Raw genomic sequence first — 7,747 nt, forward strand, 5'->3', positions numbered from 1 at the left:
AGTCACAGCATCTTCTCTCTACTTTGTTCTGTGGTCCACGAGCGTTGTGGAGATGTGGAAAGGGGCATGATGGACCAAGAGTGCCCAGCAAGTTGGGGTCCATAGTGGGTAGCATCCCTGACATGGGATGGTCATGGGGGGAGGGGAGGGAGGAAATGACAGAATAAAGTGACAGTCTTCCAGGAGGAAGCCGAATGCTTCTTTTCTTCTCCCACTTCCTCTGAGGACCTGAGGTCCAGCCTGGGGTTGGCCCCTGACTTACAAGATCCTGGAGAAATCTAGCCCCTTTTCTGGAGCCCAATGTCCTCTCTTTGAAATGAAAGCCCTGATGAGTTTGCACAAATGGCCTCTGGATCCATGTACAAGTTCTGCACGAGCATACTCTAGTGTTTCGGAATTCCCATTCTTCTCAAAGTTATCCATAGTTTATTATGATCCACACAGTCTGTGATAGGTGTATTGTGCCAACCTGGCCAATAAGAGCCTGTGGGATTAATAAGGTCACAGTTTGATTGGAGGCAAAAAGATAAATGGCTCAGCAAGCTCTGTCTCTCTTTTGCTCTCTGGTGGTCAGACCAGTGTGCTACTTACTACATTACCTAGTTCTCTGCCTCACCTTGTGAGATACACTACCGTGGGACACCTAACCCATGGATCCTGTTGCTAGAGCTTGAGATTCTTTTGAGACCTGCTTCGCCACACTGCTGGTGTGTACCTCACTTGGGACTGTCGGATCCTGTCCTCTGGCTGACTGTTGGTGATCCACCCTGCTGTTTGCTGCCTGTGGCTGGGCTGCCTGCATTGCTCTTTGGAGGACTCAGCTGTCTGCTTCCTGGACCTTGGACCCAGCAGCCCTCATGAGTTGAAGTACTTCCAGTATATTCACTGTTCCATGGAAATGAGTTGAGCCGAGCCCTCTGTGCTGCTGTGTGGACCAATTAGCTGTTATATTCCTTTGTGCTGAATATATCTATCCATATATATCCAAAATCATAAGTGTCCTGGCTTTGTTTCTCTAGAGAACCCTGTCTAACACACAGTCAAATGCCTTGGCATAGTAAACATACTTCTGGTATCCTCTGCTTTTCTTTTTTCTTTTTGGTAGTCTCTCCTTTGAGTTATGATCCATCTGACATCAAAATCCTCACAACAGGACCAATAGGTAACATCATGCTAAATGGAGAAAGGGTTGAAGTTGTTAAGGATTTTGTCTTACTTGCCTCCACAATCACTGCTCACAGAAGCAGCAGTCAAGTGACCAAAAAACGTGTCACATTTGATAGGTCTGCCCACTGCACATAACCTCCTCAGAGTATTGAAAAACAAGGGTATAACTTTGAGCACTAAGGTGTGCCTGACCCAAGCCGTGGTATTTTCCGTTGCCTCACATGCAGGTCAAGTCATCTCACATACTTTGGGCCTGTGGTCAGGAGAGAGCACTTCCTGAAGAGGACACCGTGCTTGGTAAAGTGGGGGTGGGGGGTGGGGAGGGGACAGCGAGAAGGAGGAAGGCCCTCAGCGAGATGGACGGACATGGTGGCTACAGCAACAGACTGAAACGTAGGAACCATTATGAATATGGTGCCGGACCATTTGCTGTTTCGTTCTATTGGTTGGCACCACCTAGGTGTCACCTGACAGCAACCCCATGATCTGTTCGCACAGGAGCCCTGGGGGAGCAGTAGTTACGAGTTGGGCTGCCAACGACGAAGTCAATAGTTTGAAACCACGGGAGGAAGATGGGGCTCTCTACTTCTGGAAGCAGTTCTGGTTCTGGGAACTCACAGGGGCAGTTGTACTCTGTCCTGCCTGCGGGTGGCTATGTCATCATGGGCTCGATAGCAGTGTTTTTCGTTTTGTTTTGAATGAGTTAGCATGGTGATAAGTCTGCAATCATATTTGAAAAGGGCATTGAATGTCTATTGTGTCTGTGTCAGACTTGGTACTTGTATCCAGGCCAGCTTGCACTTTTGAGACGGGCTAGCTCCCTTCCTTTACAAGGAAGAAATTGGCTCTAGGAGATTCCCAGAGTTCTGTCCCTGCTAAGGAACATTCATGGAGGAATTGGGAGACTTGAGCTTCTTTCTTCTGCTCAGGGTTTCTTTGTGTTTGCTGGCGATACGGATGAGGGAGAGATCTGGCAGCTGACGCTAGTTTTCCACCCAAAGCTCAGGCTCCTGACTTTAGGAGTAGACTGTGTGATTCCTCTCTTTGACCATAAGAGGGCAGCAGATACACCTACTTTGCATCTACAGTCCAAGTTGGGAGGGGGGAGGGTGTGTGTATGATGGGCAGGGGAGTCTCCTTGCAATTTGATTCTCTCAATAACCTTCTGAGGTGGAGAGGCAAGAACTTCAGGAACTTTTTATGGCAGGTAAGCATTATTGTATTAGTTCTTACTATAATCTTATGAAACAGAAATGATCATTCTGGATAGCCATTTTTCAGGTGAAGAAAGAGCTTAACTTGCTTCTGTAAAGAACCAGACTAAGACAGTAGGTCACAAGCAAGTCTTTATACATTACAAAATATTAAGCATTTACGAAGATCTTTTCTGACCACAGTAAACTAGATTACAATAGCAAACAGCTGGAAACTTTAAAAATACGTGGAAATTAAACACTCCACCATGAAAGAAAATTAACCAGAGAAGGGAAAATAGAAAAATACTTAGAGTATAATTAAGAACAAAGTACAACACACCAAACTTGTGGGATATAATGAAGGAAGTACCCAGAGGGTAATTTATCATTGTAAATACCCACATCGAAAGAGAAGAAAGATCTTACATTAATAACCTAGTTTTATACCTTGCAAACTAGAAAAAATACCTTACAAATCTGTCTGGACCAGAGAACGCACATTGATACAGATAAGAGATCTCCACACATGGAATTCAGGACAGATAAACTCCTTAGGAACAGTTGTGGGAGCAGTGATATCATGAGGGTAGGGGAACAGAGAATGGGAAGGGAGAGTGGGGGAGCCCATCACAAGGTTGGATAGATAGCATCCCCACCCTAAGGGGACGAAGAACAGAAATGTGGGTGAAGGCAGACAATGAACAGTATAAGATATGAAATAATAATAACAATATATAATTGATAAAGGATTCACGAGGGTGGAGAGGAAAAAAGAGGAGCTTTATACTCAGGACTTAAGTAGAAATTGTTTTGGAAATAATGATGGCAATATATGTACAAATATACTTGATACAATTGATGTATGGAATTATAAGAGCTGTAAGAGTCCCCAATAAAAATGATTTTTTAAAACACTAGAAAAACAAGTGCAAACCAAGCCCAAAGCTAACAGAAGGCATGGTAATAAAAAATAGAAAGGAGAAAAGAATGAAATAAAATTGGAAAGCCAATAGAAAAATGAAGCAAAAGTTAGCTCTTTGAAAAAAATTTTTTTAAAGTTAGCTCTTTGAAAAGATCGATAAAATTGACAAACTCTAGCTAGACTGACAAAGAGAAAGAGGGAAGACATAAATAACTAAAATCAGAAGTGAATGTGGAAATCACTATTGACCTGACTGAAATAAAAAGGATTGTTGAAAAAATTTTAGGAGCAATTGCACATAAAAAATTAGGTAATATACAGGAAGTGGACACATTTCTAGAAACACAAATTACCCAAATCGACTCACAAAGAAATAGAAAACCTCAACAGACCTTTAACTAGAGTGCGGGTTAGTAGTCAAACACCTCCTGATACAGAAATATCTCAGAGCAGATGCCGTCCCGGGTATATTGTTGCAAACGTAAAGAATTAGCACCGATGCTTATCAAATGCTCAGAAGGGAGAAAGGAAAGGGATGCTTCAGAATTCATTAGAGTGATACCGAGATCAGAGACATTGCAAGAAAACTGCAGACGCTAAGTAGCCCTTAGAAACATAGACGTAGAAATCCTCAAGGAAATAAGAATGACGAGCAGAGTCTAACAGCACAGCAAGATTGTGCATCAGGACCCAGTGTGACTTCTCCCAGGCATGCAAAGGTAGATTAACATTAGGAAAAATCAAAATAATACGCAACACTGATAGATCAAAAGGCAGAGAATCTATTGATGCAGAAAAGCCACCTGACAAAATGCCAGAGGAAATCAAATAAGTATTGTTAGGGGATTTCCGCAGCGAGCAGGGGTGAGTGGGTTGTGGGGTTCACAGGGAAGATGCTGCTGCTCTCTCCCGGGTCAGCAGCTCCCTGATCAGAGGCCCTGTGGGGAGGGAGGGTACCAGAGAGTATCGAGGTGAAGGGTCCTACAAATCTCAAAGTCTTCATGTTATTTTATTTTTTACTCTTTGTGTTCTTTTAAAAAATCATTTTATGAGGGGCTCTTACAACTCTTATCACAATCCATCCATTGTGTCAAGCACATTTGTACAATCATTGCCCTCGTCATTCTCAAAACATTTGCTCTCCACTTAAGCCCCTGGCATTAGCTCCTCATTTTTTCCCCTTCCTCCCCGCTCTCCTCTCCCTCATGAACCCTTGATAATTTATAAATTACTATTTTGTCATATCTTGCCCTGTCGGACGTCTCCCTTCACCCTTTCTGTTGTCCGTCCCCCAGGGAAGAGCTTATATGTAGATCCTTGTAATTGGCTCCCTCTACCCTACCCTCCCTCCACCCTCCCAATATCGACACCCACACCACTGGTCCTGAAGGGATCATCCGCCCTGGATTCCCTGTGCCTCCAGTTGCTATCTGTACCAGTGTACATCCTCTGGTCTAGCCAGATTTGTAAGGTAGAATTGGGATCATGATAGTGGGGGGAGGGAGGGAGGAAGCATTGAGGAACTAGAGGAAAGTTGAATGTTTTGGTGTTGCTACATCGCACCCTAACTGGCTCATCTCCTTCCCACGACCGACTCACTCTTCGTGTTCTTATGTGTCAATGATGCCTTAGGCCATCGAGACAGTAACCGGTTAATGCTCCTTGGCAGAAGGGCAGGGGAGGTTGGTATGGTTGTACAACTCGTATTAATATGGCAGAACGATTGAATGGCGTGATCGGTGAATTATATGCCAATACAATGGTTGGGGAAGTGACTGTGATGCACTTATTTTTAAAGCGTTGTGACTTAATGCAATGAAGGTGGACCGTTGTTAGAACAGAAAAATTACATTCAATCAAGAAACGCTCAAACGTGTTCATGTTCTTGTTGCCGATGGCTCAGAGTCCTGGTCGCCTGGTACAGCCCCGCCATCCATCTGAAGGGCCCCCTGTCCACAGTGGAAGGGACACGGCTGAGCGCCTTCCACCCAGGGACTGGAACCAGCGCTCCCGCGCTTCTCCTGCAGGAGGAAGAGGTACATGGATTTAACCTTGGCAAAGGGTGAACAAGTCTGAGAGTACTTGAAGTCCATCGGAAGGGTCTGGCTAGAGTGAGAGCGAACCTGACCGTCACAAAACAGACCAGGCCTGCTGGTTGGAGAGAGACCGGTGGAACCCTCGAGAGTCACCATTCAGATCTGGACCTGAACTCACCCCCATGGTCCCGTCTTCAGCCCAATGTCAGTCGGGACCATAGGGGAACAAGAGCTTGAGGGAGATCTGCACACCCCCAAATCATCCACCGTCTGCGATCAAAGGGGCAGGGTTGGCCCAGTAACAAAGTCCCTAAGGGTGAGGAGAGACAGTAGAGGCAGGGAACACATCTAAAAAAAAAGTCTTTCTGGGGAGGGAGGAGGGGAAAAAAAAGAGGACCTGATGCAAGGGGCTTAAGTGGAGAGCAAATGCCTTGAGAATGATTGGGGCAGGGAATGTATGGATGTGCTTTATACAATTGATGTATGTATATGTATGGATTGTGGTAAGAGTTGTATGAGTCCCTAATAAAATGTAAAAGAAGAAAAGAGAAAAAAATGATTAGGGCAAAGACTGTACAGATGTGCTTTATACAATTGATGTATGTATATATATGAACTGTGAAAAGAATTGTATGAGCCCCAATAAATTGTTAAAATTAAAAAAAAAGAAGGCAATAGAGAAATAAAAGGAACAGCTTTTGTCAATTAAAAAAAAAAAAGTCTTTCCCTCCCGCCCTCATCGATGATTTTATTCAACACAAATAAAACTTGCAAATGTCTATTGATTTTCTTTGCTGTGCAGCTTGGCGTTGGGATCGGTGACTGATGGCTGGCTGGGCTGGGAAGACTGGTTGCGGGCAGCAGTACCTCCGGCTGCTGGATGGTGTGGACCAGGCACCTGCCGGAGCCACTGGGCAGCATGCTCTTGGCTTTCCGGTTGCTCTCGTCACCCATGTTGGGCATCACCATCTATTTGATCCTTGGCTCTTTTCCACACCCAGACCTCTGGGCTTGCGCTGCCTGTGCTTCATCTTGACGTAATATCTGAGTATTTCCGGATGAACTTCTCCTTGGTCATCTCTTTGCCAAGGCTGGGTTTCCCCAGGGATCAGAGATGCTGGTGGGAGATGCTACCTCCTCCGCAGACAGCACCCAAGAGGAGAAGGGGACCTAAAAATTTCTCCTAAATTCTCTTCTAGATAGTTCATAGTTTTAGGTCTTATATTTAGGTCTACAATCAATTTGTGTGAGTGTGTGTGTTACAAAGTATGGGTTGAAACGTTACGGCATATTGATATTCGATTGCTTCCATGCCATTTATTGAAAAGCCACTGAATCTTCACTCCTATCGAGAGGCAGTTGTGCGAACAGGTGCGGATCTAATTTTGGAGACTGTGTTCTGCTGCGTGGATCCGTTTGTCTATGTGGACATCACACGGTCCTGAACTCTGGAGCTTTGTTGTGGGATGTGGCTGTGACTTCTTCATTACAGTCCTTTGTATTTCACATGAACTTTAGAATTTGCATGTCAATTTTTTAAATTATTAAGTACTTTTATGGGGGCTCTTACATCTCTTATCACAATCCATACATTCATCCATCATGTCAAACCCACATTTGCATGTATGCTGACGTCATCATTTTCTTTTTTATTTTATTATTTTTTTATTTGAACAATTTATTGGGGCTCATACAATTCTTTTCACAGTTCATACATACACATACATCAATTGTATAAAGCACATCCATACATTCTCATTTTCTTTTTTATTATTATTTTTATTTTATTTTTTGCCATCATCATTTTCTTTTTTTTTGGTTTTTTTTTTGAGAAGTCCCCCGAGGGGGTGCACCGTTCCCGGAAGTACTGCAATAAAAGGTCGATGCGTGGAGTGGACGGAGCAAGCTCCTATTCCAACTCCCTGCTCCAAAAATCCATTTAATATATTGTCCTCGGATAGAGGACGTATCAGATATTAAACTGATAAGAACAGATACTACACTTGATCTTAGCCAAAAGGCCGAGAAGCGATGCCATCATCATTGTCAAAGCATTTTCTTTCTACTTGAGCCCTTGATATCAGCTCCTCATTTCCCCCCTCTCTCCCCCACCCTCCTCCCTCATAGACCCGTGATAAATTATAGATTATTATTTTCATATTTTACATCGTCCTGTGTTGCCCTTCATCCACTTTCCATTGTTTGTCTCCCTGGGAGGGGGTTATATGTTGATCCTTGTGATCGATTCCCCCTTTCTCCTCCCACCTTCCCCTAATGCTCCTGGTATCTCTATTCTCATTGTTGGCCCTGAGGGATTTATCTATCCTGAATTCCCTGTGTTGCGGGCTCTTATCTGTAGCAGTGTCCATGTTCTGGTCTAATCTGATTTGTAAGGTAGAATTGAGGTCATGATAGTGGGGGGAGGA

The 7,747-nt window shown here is 44.0% G+C and overlaps 1 non-coding gene across 1 annotated transcript; it reads right to left on the reverse strand.

Moving 5' to 3' along the window:
* Positions 1–7,163: 7,163 nt before the first annotated feature.
* On the reverse strand, positions 7,164–7,354 carry LOC142432997 (U2 spliceosomal RNA). The gene has a single exon (XR_012781060.1). It is a non-coding gene; the product is annotated as a U2 spliceosomal RNA (small nuclear RNA).
* Positions 7,355–7,747: the final 393 nt, after the last annotated feature.

This window comes from Tenrec ecaudatus, chromosome 18 (assembly GCF_050624435.1).
Source record: "Tenrec ecaudatus isolate mTenEca1 chromosome 18, mTenEca1.hap1, whole genome shotgun sequence".
Lineage (NCBI taxonomy): Eukaryota > Metazoa > Chordata > Mammalia > Afrosoricida > Tenrecidae > Tenrec > Tenrec ecaudatus.